The sequence below is a fragment of the Panthera onca genome, chromosome A1 (genome assembly GCF_046562875.1).
Source record: "Panthera onca isolate mPanOnc1 chromosome A1, mPanOnc1 haplotype 2, whole genome shotgun sequence".
Lineage (NCBI taxonomy): Eukaryota > Metazoa > Chordata > Mammalia > Carnivora > Felidae > Panthera > Panthera onca.
Genome location: NC_138339.1, coordinates 32,242,028 through 32,258,324, shown reverse-complemented (window position 1 = coordinate 32,258,324; position 16,297 = coordinate 32,242,028).

Sequence of the window (16,297 nt, the reverse complement as noted above, 5' to 3'; positions counted from 1 at the left end):
TGCATTCAGAGTAAAGATCTGTCTTCTCAGAATGATGCTCAAGGCTCTCTGTGCTTTAACACTTGCCCGTATCTCATCCTAGTTTTCCAATACAGGGAAACTGCTTCTTATTCTATTTCACATACTCTTTACCTGGCCTGAAACTTCTCTTTCTTCAAGGCCCAGGTCAAGTGACACTCTTGCCTGGTCTTTCCTGATTTGTCTAGTCTGGATTAGGAAAGATTAGGTACTTTCCTTCAATTGCACTCATGCACATTTCTACTGGTCTCAAAATATTTGGTCTGTTTAAGTCTCTGTCTTCTATACTAGTTTATGAGCTCCTGGGCAGTAGGGACTATTTATTGACTGTTTAAATAGAAGCATCTAGCATACAGCCTAGAAGCTACTCAGTGCTCAATAAATCAAATGAAAATTTTCAAAAATTAAAGTTAGTTAATCTGGTCCTCTTACGTTATGTCTTTATATGCTTAGAGAATTACAGCAAAGGAACACTGGTCATGGACTATAGGCTAGATTATGGCAAGGTAACTATTTAACTTCCAAATATCAATAGCTTAACTCAGTAAAGGTTTAGTTTTTGTTCATGTTACATATACAATGCAGGTTGGTTTAGGGTTTTTTGTTTTTTTGAGGTTTTTTGAGTTTTTGTTTTCTTTTGTTTTGTTTTGTTTTTGTCTCATATAGCTACTCAAAAGCCCAAGCAGACAGATGATCTGACATTTCAGCATAAGGCATCAAAGTTTACTTAGAAAGTTTCTTTTGACTATTTTAATATATATGATCCATGCCACTTTTTTTTCATAATCTATAAGCTAGAACTTGTGACACCTACTCATTAATATTCAGTGAAGAGTAAATTTCTCTGCCACAAGACTTTATGTAAGGAATTTCAAATCTCCCTCTAACTGAGCCCACAATCTATTTGGAGCCATCTTTCTTGACGTTGGCTGTCTGTATTGTTTACATACATTGAAGACTTAGAAATCAATAAATCAGAACTGTCTCAATTTGAAACTCTTCTAAATTATTTCATTTATGAAAGGTAATCAGGGAAGGAAAGAATAGTGTAATTATTAATTTCCTTTGGTTACATTTTTATTTAAAATAGATAGAATTAGTAAAACTTGCCAGCACTTTTTATTCAGTTTTATATTTTTCATTTTTTATTCAAGTTAAGTTTACTGATCCTATTTTTTGTGTTTAATTTGTATGCCTTTATGTGATGAAGTATGAAATTTATACCAAGCACATTCAGTCCCTCAATATAAGGATCTTGGGGGATGCCTGGGTGGCTCAGTAGGTTAAGCATCCAACTTCGGCTCAGGTCATAATCTCTCGGTTCGTGAGTTCCAGCTCCATGTCGGGCTCTGTGCTGACAGCTCGGAGCCCAGAGCCTACTTCGGGTTATGTGTCTCCCTCTCTCTCTGCCCCTCCTCCCCTCATTCTCTGTCTCTCTCCTTCAAAAACAAATAAACATTAAAAAAATGTTTTTAATATAAGGATCTTGGTGTTCTTTCAAATGTAGGTGGCCTTGTTAATTCTTAGGCATAGCATTCTGGGAAAGACCAACACAAGTGGATGTAATTTTCTGCAAATGTAGGACATATTTCCTCAAAATATACTGTTTGACTAATTGTCATCTCTGTTATAACTCACAATATATTCGATAGCTTAGTTTTATAGATATTTGGAGGAGTTGGGTTTTTTTAGTTATCAAGACTAATTTTCAATAAAACAGATTTAACTCCTTGTCTGTTAAAGTGTAACAGTTCCTGGGAGCTGAGGCAGGTGCAGCCAGCCTGCTGGTTTCACCCACCTCTTACTGATTAATCTACTGGTCAATAACAGCACAAGATACCAAGTTTCAAGGAATGATGCAAACTGGTGCTAGCAGTTGTCAAAGATGTTGATAAATGTTTTTTTCTGTCACCTAACTCTCCACTGGTCTCTTCGATTCAAAGACATTTTGTCAGTTGGTAACAGCAGTGATTTAAAAATAAAAGAGAGAGTTGGGATGGCATTAACTTTAACTTATCAACTCAAAGTTGTGTCATCATTGTAAAGTCAACTGACCATTTTGAGCAGAAAATCAGACCAATTTTGTGGAAGTTAATGGTACTGATTGTTGTGTGTGTCCCATCCTTGCTGAATGAAATAATTATTTATAATCCATTCCAAATTACAATGGAAACTGAGGAACAACCCAGTGAGAGGGCTTAATGTGTATTACCAGCAATCTACAATTGGAAGAGAAATATAGATTTGAACAGTTACTCTCCTAAAGACAAAATAGAGGTGTTTGGGTGGCTTAGTCAGTTAAGTGTCCGACTTCAGCTCTTGTCATGATCTCACAATTCGTGAGTTTGCCCCAAGTCAGGCTCTGTGCTGACTGACAGCTCAGGGCCCAAAGTCTGCTTTAGATTCTGTGTCTCCGTCTCTCTGTGCCCCTGCCTTGGTCACTCACTCTCTCTCTCTCTCTCTCTCTTTCTCTCTCTCTCTCTCAAAAATAAACATTAAAAAGAAAGAAAGAAAGAAAAAACAAAGTATATTTATATTGCCCATCTTAGTGATTTTACTTGGATTGTTTTACTCATTTTTTTTTTTTTGAAAACCAAGTGGGAAAAATTTAAGATCTGGAGTTAATGTGAAGAGAAATCAGAATCTTTCTTTTGACAGCATGGCAAGTCAAAAAATGTGGGCCCTTCTTCTTAATTTACGGCTACATTTAGGTCAGTGTTTTTAATTCCACTGTAGTGTTTTCTGAAATGTAAGTTTTCCTAAAAGGGAAGCTCTGTGATCAGGTAAGTGTGAGTCACATTGCGCATTCCATCTAGGGAGACTTAATGTACATTTTCATATTCAAGAAATAGTAAAGGAGTTTTTTGGTAAAGAATTACATTTAATTTTACTTAACCCAACAAACACACAGCTTTTCTTTTTTGTTTCATTACATTTATTAACATTTTCCAGAGCACAGGTTTCAAACGGCACTCCGCTACGTGCAGTGAATTATGTGTGTGTAAATAGTGAAAGAGGAATTAGCAGAATTCTGTCCTACATTTGCAGAAAATTACAAAAGCCGTCCTTCACCGGCTTTGGTCCTCATAGGTGAGAGGAAGGCAGTGATGGACCACCTGTTGTGGTGAGTGATTAGATGTGGAAATGCAATCAACATGTTCTTGGTTTCCATCATCTTTCCATCACTTGTATGACTCAGTTTGTTTAAAAAATCATTTTATCGCTGTTTTTTTGAACTGTCACATGGAAGAGGTCCAGCTCATGCCTGATGCTCATATAGCAGAGTAGGAATATTGCACAGGGGGGTTGTTTAACTTGGCATCACAGAGTAAGTGACTGTCTGAATTTGCTCATTTATGGCACTTATTACTTAGGACACAGGTGGTTGTCCTCAATATGAATGAGAACGTGAGCTGCTTCTCATTTCTTCAAAATGAACTGATCATAATGTTCTTTTGCAAAAATCCTTTTTTTTTATTCATAGGAAGTATCATTTGAATCAGCTCTTATGTTCAGTATAGTCGTTTCCAGGGAGATACACTAGGATTCAAATATTCATTAATGCAGCAGGGAGTATGTGTCTTTGGATGTATTCTTACATTCTGACTGTGATTTTGATGTTGCTTTTAAGGAATAAAATTGAGTTACTCTTAATGTAGATGACTACATCCTGGGTATGAATATGGGTAAATCAGTTTGATTAAGCCAATCCGACTTCAGTATAGTAAATCCAAGGGAATGATTAAAATATCCTACATGGAACGAAACATTATACTTATGTCTAACCCATCAGAAAACAAAAGTGAAAACAAAAACCTCAAAAAGACTTTCAAGTCATTTTGGACACAAATCATATTTATTAGAACCCTTTTGCCCTGAAGGATTCAGTTATAGACTGAATGTTTGTGTGTCCCTAAAATTCATATGTTGATATCCTAATCCCAAATGTGATGTTATTAGGAGGTGGGTTTTTGGGGAGATGATTAGGTTATAAGGGAAGAGGCTTCATGAAAAGGATTAGTGCCCTTATAAAATAGACCACAGGGAGCTCCCTTGCTCCTTCTGCCCTCTGAAGACACAGCTATGAACAAGAAAGCCGTTCCTCACCAGACATGAGATCTACTGGCATCTTTGATCTTGATCTTTCCAGTCCCACAACGATGAGAAATGAATTTATGTTATTTATAAGCCTCCCAGTCTAGGGTACTCTATTATAGCAGCCCAAACAGCTAAGACAGGTTCTGAGTATTATTTGAGTATAAATAAGGAAAAGATCAGAGTGCTTTCACATTTCCACTAGTGACATCATAACAGATGCCGTCCTTTTTCATGTGCAAGGGCATGCAATAATTATGATTATATTCATTAGTATGCTCACATCCTTGAGGGTAACCAACATGACTATTATTCCATACCCTGTAGATGTGCTTAGATATTAAAAAAAAATCTGCCAAAGGTGAAGTTGGAATCAAGCATTTATAAGTTAAGACCACCAGAAAAAGAGATTCTGTTTTGTTTTCTAAGAGAAAAGATGCAAAAAAAATTTCACCTGACTAGTCACCATAGGAAAGTTTTATCAGTTGCCTGGGTAATCTATTTCAAGGTTATCATATCAATCAAAATTTCATGGGTAAGGAAAAGAACAAGCAGTGAAAAGTTTGCTATTTTGGTACAGAAAAGAAGGATTTTTTTTTTCTATTCTAAGAAGTGATTTATGGTCTGATAAATAGAGTATGGGAGCTTTATTGCTTCCATTTCCCATCTTCTGTGCATTTGGAGTAAACTTGCAAGCAATACATACTGAAGAGCTTTTTACATTAGCTAATGTTCTGTTGACAACTATTGTACAAAATGGCTGAGTTGAACTGCTTAGCATGCTTCATAATAGCACATTTACTGCTCTCCAGCCATAACTTGGGGCTGCATCTTAAATTACTAAGAATCTGGACAAGCAGTAGACAGAAATCAATCAAACTTCCTTGATTTGGAATTTTACTTGTATGGCTAATTCTTTGTGTTTTTATTTCTTGTTTGCTTGTTTATTAACTTATTAATAACTTACTTATTCATATAGTCATCCAATAAATATTTATGAATGGATTGTTTTATACTGACATTGTATGCTAGGTTTTAAGGATCCAATGAAGATAGCATCCTTGATCTCTAATAGCTTCCACTTTAGTGAGGAGCAGAGAAATGTGTAGCTACCATGCCACATGGAAAGGGCTAGACTGCAGAAAGCACAGGGATTATACTGAGAAATTCACACTGTTCAGACTAGGGGAATCAACAAAGGATTTTCAGAGGAGATGAGGAAAACCCCAAGCAAGTTGGGAGAAAAGGTGGGGAAGGAGTGTGAGGTGAGAGAGAAGCAAATTGGAGGTGAGGAGAATAGTTAGGAGTCCGCTGTGGGAATCTAGGAGAGAAATGAGGAAGGCCTGAACTGGAGAAGGGAATGGAAAGGCAAAGCTCCATTTGTAAGTCCTTGGTGACTGGGACATGGGATGGGGACAGTAATGACCAGGTTAGAGAGGAGCAAGGTGCCTCTCAGGTTGCCATGCAGAACATGATTCTAAAATCCATTTAATTCATTCATTTGGGCCCCTAAAAATGGCTCCAAGGGTGTTAAGCTCTGTTATGGCTTCAAGTTTCTTACAGAGTCCTAACTAGAATGAATTAAACTAATTCAACTCTATAAGCTGATTCAGTTCCGTGCTTGCATTTATAAAAGTCCCAGGGAGATGGGTCACATACAGGACACAATGGTAGTGAAGATAAGTAGATGGTGAAACAATTATTTTAAAAATTGTCTTCAGCTAATTATAGAAAGTCTAGTGGAAGAATGTCTTTCCTTGCTTTGAAGATCAGAATTTCTATTACAAAAAATAATATATGGATGATCTAATGATTTGTACAACATTAAAATCTTTATCAAAGTTCTTTTATTTGGGTTTACCTAGAACTCCAGGTATAAAGAATACCATAGCATGTGGCCCCTCCACCAAGGAGGCTTCAGTTTTCACTGAGATAATAAAGGGTCAAAGAATTAGCGACAACTGACAGAACATCTAAGATCAGTACATCTCACTAGGGAATTTCTCGGTCTATTCTCAGGAGATTTTAATTCATGACTTGGTAAAATTCTTTCTTTTATCAAAGCAGAAGGGGAATGAAAGATCACTGAATTTATTTTTAAACCAGAGGAAGCCTCCCATATCTGTTATCTTGTTTGAGTTTGCTTTTGCCTCCAAAATGGACATTACTATTATATTCTCACAGAAAACTACAGAACACAATATTATAGCCAGAATGTAACAGAAGTATAATAGTTACACGGAAGTCTAACTGAAGGAGTTGAAAACAGTCATAGGATGTATGTGATAATATGGTGAAATTGGCAAAAAATAACAGCAGCAAAGAATATTCAAATATATCTTTAAAATGTGCACTTATATTATGGACTCTTTCTATTGGACAACTAATTATCAGCTGGCTCCCACCCAACTGTCCATGAGGTGGTCTGCTTTTAGTAACTTATTTATTAAATCATAAAATAAGACCATGGTAATGATGGGAACAGATTGTTCTAAATCCCACAACATTCTACCCATGAAACTATCATTAACACTGCTCTGAAAAGTGATATGTAAGAGTTTCATGTCACTAGCTATCCTGCATTGCTAGTTATTTTGTTACATATTCTCTCATCTTCTACATAAGTTTTATAGCCAAAAAGACTTTATCTTTTAGTATATCTATATTGATTTAATGCCATGTATTTTATCCTTAATATTTGTTTCTTGATAAGCCAAGAAGAAAAATATTTAAATAGGTAGTTTTGATAATCATAAACTCAATACATTTATTTTCACAAATGGGGAAACTGACACACAGAAAGATGTTCGATTCAAATTCATATTGCTAAAAGGGCTCTCTGCCATTAGATGATAGGACTCCACACCCCTCACTTTTCCCATCACTCCTGTTCTTCCCCTTTATTTCATACACGAAGCCTATTTACTGTAGCTCTGGTAAAACATTACCAAGCTATATGTTGCTTTGAAACTAAAGTTTTTGTTTTATGGCCTTTGACTGCAAAATGCTTAAGGCCAGATTGGCTTCATGGACATTTCTTTCTTATTAAATTGTTCATGCACCAATATTCCATTAAGAAAAGTGTAAATGTATATGTAACCCTGTGCTCTAGCAAAGTCCCACATGTTTCTCTGGTCTCTGTTTTCTTAATCAATCTGCAATGTAGTGGTCCATCATCACTACATTGCAATATGGTGGACTGTCATCAGAAGACTAAAGAGGAGGTCAAAGGTGAGCAAATCCAAAGGAGTCCATGTAAAAGGAAATGTGCGCACATCTTATCTTGGAATTCTTTTTTTAAAATTTTTATGTTAATTTATTTTTTGAGAGAGAGAGCAAGCCGGGGAGGGTCAGAGAGAGAGGGGGAGAGAGAAATCCCAAGCAGGCTCTGCACCATCCTGCAGAGCCCGATGTGGGGCCCAAACCCACAAACCATGAGATCATGACCTGAGCTGAAACTAAGAGCTGGATGCTCAACCGAGTGACCCACCAGGCACCCCATCTTGGAATTCTTAATAACCTATCCTTACTGGGCCTCTCCACGTTTACCTTATATTAGATATAAGGGACTCTTTGTTCCTTTTGGAACAAATATTTTCTTTTCTTTTTTTTTTTTTTTTTTTTTTTTTTGGTGCAAAAGGTGATTTTATTAAAGCATGGGGACAGGACCCGTGGGCAGGAAGAGCTGCCTGGAACAAATATTTTCATCATTTTTTTTCTGGTCAATTCATATCCACTTTTCAGTAGCCTGCTCCCCACCCCTTCTTCATCCAATATGGTTATAACCATGAATGTCCTTACTCCTTCCATTTCACACTCGAATCCAGCAATTTATATATGGTTTCACCTTGTCTACATGCTTCCCTGACTCATTCATCCACATTTATTTCATCTGTGAAATTCTTACCCACTTTTTTCCCCAGCACTGCATTCTGAGCCTTAAAACATTTATACCTGATACTAATGCCTGTTAACAACTAGTTTCTAAGGTCTTTGAAAACAGGTTTGTGCTTGCGTGTCATTTGGTTTCTCTTTAGATAGGCCTGGGATGTTAGGACTATTCATACATGGTTCTTCCCCTTTTGAGCGCCTGGTAGGATTGTACTTCGCCAATGTGTTGAAAGTTAAGCACAACCTTATGACTTCCTTTGGAAAACAGAATGTGAGAGAAACAATATATATCACTTCTTGGCATAGGTTTTAAGACCCAGTGTGTGGTTCACCTTATTTTCAACCCTTGCTATGATAACATGGCAGTGGATATGAAGATAGAATTTCCATCAGCTTGGACCCTTGAATGGCTACATTGGTAGAGTTTATTGTTGAACCGTGGTGGATATGTACTCTGAGTGAGAAATAAACAGTCCTTTTGATATGCCACTAAGATCTGGGCATTCTTTCTTTCTGCAGCATAACTTATGACATCCTATCTGATTAAGCATCTTAGATAAGTGTTATGCCTATAGTGGATATCCAATAAATATTTGTGAAGTGAGAATTAAGAGAATTAATTAGACACTGTAATGTAATTAATTTTGGAAAAGTCTCAGTGACCACCAACAAGCATAACCAGGGATACCAATGAGAAAGTAAAAACAGGCGAAAGATGATTTTTTGTGCTGACATACAAAATAAAGCTTAGCAAATTCCCTTAACTCTGATTGACCTCAGAAGTACTGAGAGAGGCCAGAACAGCCTGAAGTTGCAAATAATTGATGTCTCAATTCCTGGAATATTCATTTCTAAGGCCAGTTAAGAAATGGGGAGGAGGTAAGAAAGGAAAAGCTGGAAAGATGGATGTTTTATAGAGTTGGCTAATTGGGTCAGTGAACAAACTGAACAAGGATTAAAAAAATATTGGTTTTACTTTGAACCAGTGTGAAGTAGGCTTACCCATTATACTTCTATGTATTATGTGCATTTTAATGCACATACGTATTATTTGCAGAAACATGACGGAAAGCAAAGGAGGCAAGTCAGCATGTGTCTTATAAAAAGAACTGCTTTCAGAAAGATGACTGGACGAAAAAAGGTAAGATTTGGTTTTTGAGACAACTCATCCCAAATTCATATGTAGCACCATCATGACAAGTTTTGCCTTACTTTCAGCCATCTAAATTTGTATGTCTTTTTCAAATAAGCTCTGTGTGTTTGCATAAGGGCAAATCGTAGGGAAGTGCTAAAAATGACATAAGACACTGCAATATGTTTTCAGTTCTCTGCACGTTCATACAATATTATTCCAAAGCTATTGGTTGCCAACCTATTCAGTACCAAGTGGGGTTCTAAAGCAATTCTTAAAATTTAATGTGTGTAATTAGGAGGGATTCTTGCTAAAATGCGGATTCATAACCAATGGGTGGAGACTAAGATTCTGCATCTCTAACAAACTCCAAAGTGATATCGATGAAACTGGTATGGACCACACTTTGAGAAGCAAGGTTGTAAGCAGAGCCTCTCAGGTCACCATTGGTGGCCATTGGTTTGAGAGGCCAGAGCTCACTGGAGCCAGTAGCCACTACCTGAGTGCCCTCATCAGGAGAACGTCAGAGGGGTGGACCACGTGGTCATCTCATGCGGTTTGCATGCAGTTTGCCACATCCAGCACTCACAAAATTTCCCCAACTCACTGAGCCTAGCCAAAGAGAAAATCTATGAGAACAGTTAGCTAAGAGCTCTTCTCTACTCATCAAGAACGTGGGACCTATTGAACTGATGGATGTGTGTTCGTGATATCCATGGAGAAAAATGTGCAGCTTAGCTAGCAGCCCATCAGGGCAGAGGAAGCAAAGAAACCCGGTGAGGACGCTAAAGGAGTAGAGCACCAAGTGGCACCATTGTATATTGTCCTCGCATATGGTAGATGTTTATGTTCACTTGCAACAGGCGTGCCCTTGCCACAGCAGCCTGGTCAGCTGAGGGATGATTGCTTCAGTGATGCACATATATTCTGCAAATTAAGCTGCTTTGTTATTCTGAAATACTGCATGTGAAAAAGTTTGAGCATTCGCATTATAACAAGATACCATATTATGTTTATTAATGAAAGTGAGAACAATCTGATAGCTACTATAAATGCATTTTGTTACAAGTTTTTATAGCCTTTTTTCTTTTTTTATCTTTTTTTGTAAAATAGTTTCTCATTAATGCTATTAAAAATGTGAAAATACCATCATTAAAAACTCATCAGGGGTGCCTGGGTGGCTCAGTTGGTTGAGCATCCGACTTCGGCTCAGGTCATGCTCTCACGGTTCCTGGGTTCGAGCCTCTCGTCTGGCTCTGTGCTGACAGCTCAGAGCCTGGAGCCTGCTTTGGATTCTGTGTCTCCCTCTCTCTCTCTGCCCCTCCCCCGCTCATGCTGTCTCTTTCTCTGTCAAAAATAAAGAAACATTGAAAAATTAAAAAAAAAACCTCGTCAGATGTTTTGCTTATTTTAAACACAAAGCTTAATATAAGGTAGTATGTTCATGAACGCCAGCTCATATTTCAAATAAATTTTTTTTAATTTTAACATTAAAAAAATTTTTTTGAGAGAAAGAGAGGCACAAGTGGTGGAGAGGGGCAGAGGGAGATAGAGAGACTCTTAAGCAAGTTTTATGCTCAGCGTGGAGCCTGATGCAAGTCTTGATCCTATGATCCTGAGATCATGTTCTGACCAAAATTGAGTGTTGGATGCTCATCTGACTGAGCCACCCAGGTGCCCCTCATATTAAAATTTTGTAAAAGTTTTATTTGAAAATATTACACAAGTTTAATATTTAATGTGATCCTTAGTATTTGTATCCTATTTGTGTTGTTATAATTGTATGCTAAATATAATACTTTTTTCATTAAGTCCATATCAAGGTACTAAATCCCTTTCCATTTTCCCAAAAGTGTCAATCAAATTTTATTATTTCTATGCATCCTAAAATGATAAAAGATTAGAAAGCAACATTATAGGGACTTTAGCAATGAATGAGACAAAATCCCTGTTTTCTTAAAGCTCTCATTCTCATGGAAAGAAAGAAAATAAATGTATAAACAAGAAAAATATCATAGTTTTAATTGTTACAAAGAAATATAAAATAGGTTGTTTTATTAGGCAGTAATGGTGTGGCTTATTTCAATTTGTGAACATAAAAATCTCTCTTAGGAGGTAATACTTAAAGTGGGATCTGAAGACCAGGGAGAAGACAACCGTATGATAATCAAAGGGATGGGTATTATGGAAGAGGGAATAGCCAGTTTTAAGACCTTGGGATAATATTTGGCTTGCCACAGGGAAAAAAAAAAGGTCAGTGTGGTTCCAACATTGTAAACAAGAGGGAAGCGGAAGAGATGAACTTGGAAAGATCGGCAGGGTCACATCATGGGGGGCCACAGTAAGGAACTTATTCTGAGCATGACAGGAAACTATTGAGAGCTTTTATTGGGGATGTGGCAACATAGAGTTAGTGTTAAATACATGGCCTCTGCAGCCAGCCTGCCTGGGTGCAGATCCCAGCTCTGCTATTTTCCAGCTATGTGATGTGGGTAAGTTATTTTACTACTCTGTATCTCAGTTTCCTTACTGTAAAATATAGGTGACAATCGCAATGAAGTATGTAGGTTTATTGTGAGAATTAAATGAGTTATTATTTGTAGAGATGATAATAGCATAATATATTAAGAATATTCAACTATGTTTAACCATGGTAGTCATTATTTTGAATTTTTATACAACATTCCCTAATCCAACCCATATTTGAGATTTTCTCGGAGCCGAGCCTATATATTTTCAATGAAACCCTATAAACCTGTAACTGAATACAAATAAACTCTGATTCTATTTTGACTTGCCATTGACTCCTCTCTATATAAAATATCTTTGCAATAAATTTAATTTTAATAACTTTTTTAAAGCAATGTGAATTGGGAAATAATTTATACTCTTTACTAAATTATATCCCTTTCTAAAAATATGTTAACTTTCTGGGATTTCCCCGTCATTGGTAAACATGTAAAGATTTCTGCATGGACTTTCATTTTGGACTCAAATGAATATGGTAAATGTTAAATCATCACTTAACATTACTTTTTTTCTGGATTAAAATAAGTTACTTTTGAAGAGGAAAATGCTGCTTATGCAGTCATTTAAATGGAGTAGGGGTAAATTATGTACTTCCAAGGAATTAAGCTGAGACTTTGTTAGAGATTCTGGTTGTATGTAGACTAGAATATGGGAAAAGAGGTAGAATGGACAGGATGAGAATTCAGGAGTCCTGTGTTCTATTCTTAGCTGTTTAAATAAAATACATTTCACAAAGAAAGTTTCAGAGTCATGGTTGGGCTCAGTTTTTCATCTGTAAATTGAGAAACTAAAATAACATGGCCATCCCTGTTTACAGATAAGGTATTTGAGGCAAGGTAAGTTTAAGTAATTTTCCCAATGTCACACAGCCAGTAGATATAGAAAGGGAGGGTCTTGCCTTCATTTTTGGAAGGATTCTGTTTGATAACCTGGAGCCACTGTCCATTATACATTTCTCATTCTTTTCTAGTATTATATAATTTTTCAGTGAGGAATTTTTCAGTAAGGCATTGCATTTAGGAAAATAAATCTTTTTCACATGAAATACACCTATGAACTTGCCCTAGAAGTTTCTTGATTTAAACAAACGAAAACATTTAAAAAGTTATAAAATTATTCTCCTGTTGAAAGGACACAGCTTAAGAAAGCTATAGAAAGCCTTCTAAATTCTTCTAGAAGCAATAGAGTTCTGCAGAGGTGCAGTTTACATGATATAATATTGGAAACATGTAGATTAAATTTCCCTTTATGTGGGAACTTTGTATGATAGGAAGAAGCAGTTTCAGCAAAATGTAATTTGAGTTTTCAACCACAATTGATAGTAGAAACAAAGTACAAAGGAATCTACTTGTCTTCCTTGAGTATATAAGAAGTTCTAGCTCGAGGCTATATTTATATCAGAACAATTTATCTAAGCTTAGTGCATTGGTGTAAATTTAGTCTCCAGCTAAAGGTTAACTTCAGCTGTGATGGGAACAAACAAGCACAGATTTCTTTCTTTTCACTTGACTGAGTCTGGGTTGTACCTTATAGTGGTGGTGGTAGCAAGATGCCAGTGGGTGGGGATGGGAGTGGAAGGAGTTAGTCATTCAGGATGTAAACCTTCAGCTGTGCAGGTAGTGCCCTCTGCTGGTCATTAAACATGCGCATCAAGACTCTCCTATGGAAAAGGAAGTTGAAAAACACATTACCCTTATTGCTCTAAATAAGCATTCAACTCTAGGCTGAGTATTAAATTTATTTTTCTAAGTCTAAATGGTAGTACTAAGGGAATCAGGAGTATTTTATTTGTAATACCTAAGTCAGTTTCTCACATGACTTCAACTATGGCTAACATATAATATTTTATAGCATAATTTTCAAAATTTGTTATGTAGAAATACAACTTTCCAAAAAGTAAAATAATTAGTTGAATAGCAAAAAAATATATAATGATGAGTTTCCTTTAAATATCCACTGCTCATAGGGACATTTAAACATTTTTAATTGTTATTCTACTCATATTAAATGCTTAATTTGAACACGCAGTTTGGATATACCTCTACTGGGAAAAGATATATAGTTCTCCACAATATGTTACCATAACTCTTACATGGGAATAAAGCCAAGGCCAAGGAAACCAATCTGAGATTGGTTGAGGAAGGCGTATCGTAGCATGGAGAAGAACCTCTTCAATGTCTCCTGCCTCAGTCAGAACCACTTTGGATACTGGACCAGTATTGAGGTTGAGGATGAGTAACAAATAGCTCAAATATGAGATTCATGTAAAAGCTCTGATGAACCTGATATCTCTACCTGAATCCATGCTTTCTGAATTTCTCTGATACCCTCTTAAGGAAGCTAGGGGCAAGGCTTTTGAACTCCAGTTTCTTACCAGGGACAGTTGATAAGCATGTTTTCCCTTTACTTATTAAAGGTACAAATCATGTGTAACTTAGACACCTTTCATTAAAGACTAGAAAGCAGAACAACCCATTCGGGCCCCACACCTCTTGAGGAAAATATTAACTTTTACTGTCTTTAGAGTAATCCCAGAAGTTAATATTGATCATAAAGCATATATTGAAGCTTGGAAAGGAGAGAGCAAGGAGTAGTCACTCACAGTGGCTTATAAATGACAGATCTTAGTGAATATTGTCCATCTCTCCAGCGTGAATACATAAATAACTATTAAAGAGACTTCCAGTCACACACAGGGGGGAAAAGCCAGAGCAATGTCAAGTAGAATCATTAGAGAAAAACAGCACACTAGACTTCATTCTGACCACAAGTCCCTGGATATGGCTGCCATTGACGTGAGTGAAAGAGATTCATGCCAGTAGAAACAAAGTCAGGCTCAGAGAGATGCCTTAACACCAGTTAACAGAGTTGTAGGAGAGTCCGTCATTCATTCAGTCAACATTTTTCTTCACTTACAGTCAAGTAGATAGTGCTGGGTTTTTTTGTTTGTTTGTTTGTTTTTGTTTCTTTTTAAATAAAGCAATGAACAAGGAGAAGCTGTGGTTTCCATCCCCCTGAAACTTGGGATAGGATAGGGGTATCTCTACACACTGTGGTACAGATGTATGTGTAAATGTATTTGGGAGTCTGGTGACAGACACCTACACGTGTGTAACAGAAACACATAAACTCATGAGCAATATGTCCTTCAGAAAATCTTTGGTCCTCATTTTCTTTTTTGTAAAAAGAAGAGATTTAGGTTAGTTAAATGTAATGTTTCTTAGAGGTCTGAAATTCTGTGAGTCTGTATGTTCAGTCAGTTTTACTTGTATATAAAAATGCTTTGGAAGAAAGACGGAGAGATTTTGGAATTGGCAGAATGATGAAAATCAGCCAAATCTGCCTCAAGGAAGTTTCATGAGGAAATGGATGTTGTTTGTGTAGATTCTTATCTAAACTTGGCACCTAATACGTGAGTTATCAGAAGCCAGATAACTGATAGAAATGTTTTCTTTGAATTCATTTTTTTTTCCTGAATTGGCAAAGCCTTACATAGAGTTGAAAGAGAGTAGAAGCTGGGTTTGAGAGAATGGGGGTGGGTATGACTAGTAAGGGAAATCACATGGTTTAGAATTTTAGAGTTGGAAGGTCACTTGAGATTAATGAATGCAATTTTCAACCCAAGCACAAATCCTGTCCTGAAGAGTCTTGATAAGTTTTAGGGACAATGCATGCACAAAGTAGGATAATGTCATAGATACTAAGTACTTGAAAATGAGTCAGAGCCAGATGAATAAAAGTGAAAAAGAAACTCTAGAAAGAGAGAACACCGTGACCAAATGGGGATGGGGAGGTATTACAGGCATTTCCCTATTAGGAAAGCATTGACTGTGAGTTAGGGAATAGTGGCAAATGTGACAGGAAAAATGGTATTCGTGTCATGTTCTGTGTTGAGCTAAGAATCTTGGGATTTATTCCATTACCAGTAAGCGTTTTAAGCAAACTAGTGGTACAGTTAGATTTACATTTTATATAGAGCAACCCAGGTACAACATGGAGAATGTATTTGAAGGTGGTGGGACTAGAAGCAGGCTCTTTCAATAACCAGTAGAGATCATTAAGCTAGGATCTAGAGGAGAATAGAAGTAATAGGTGGGAAGGAGGAAATAAAGAATGGAAAATTTTGGAAAATCAAATCAACAGGACTTATTTAATTGCTTGTTTTTGAAAACTAGTAGAGAAGACTTACAGATTTTTGGTTTGGGTAACCATTAACATACAGGAAACAAACAGAGAGGTAGATGAAGGGGAATATGGTGAGTAAGCACGTGGCCTTGAATTTGGGTTGCATGTGAGATATCTATATAAATCTAATTAATGCCATGTTTAAGGGAGAGAGAGAGACAGAAGAAATTGATAACTACCATCTAAGACTGAATAGTGCCTAAAGGGTTTGAATTAATTGATAGGATTGAGTTTTGATAAGTTCATGAAAAGATCAAATTATAGATAAAACATGTAACTTTTATTTTTCAGTACATCTGAATTTATGAGCAACTTAATTGCCCCCACTACCTAGTAAAAACATTTAGCACTTTGTAAATAGTCAAGCAATGGTGATTATGATTATTATTATTAGTTAGAATTTTACATCACCTTGGGATTTGAGAAAAAAAAATTGGGATGTGAAAA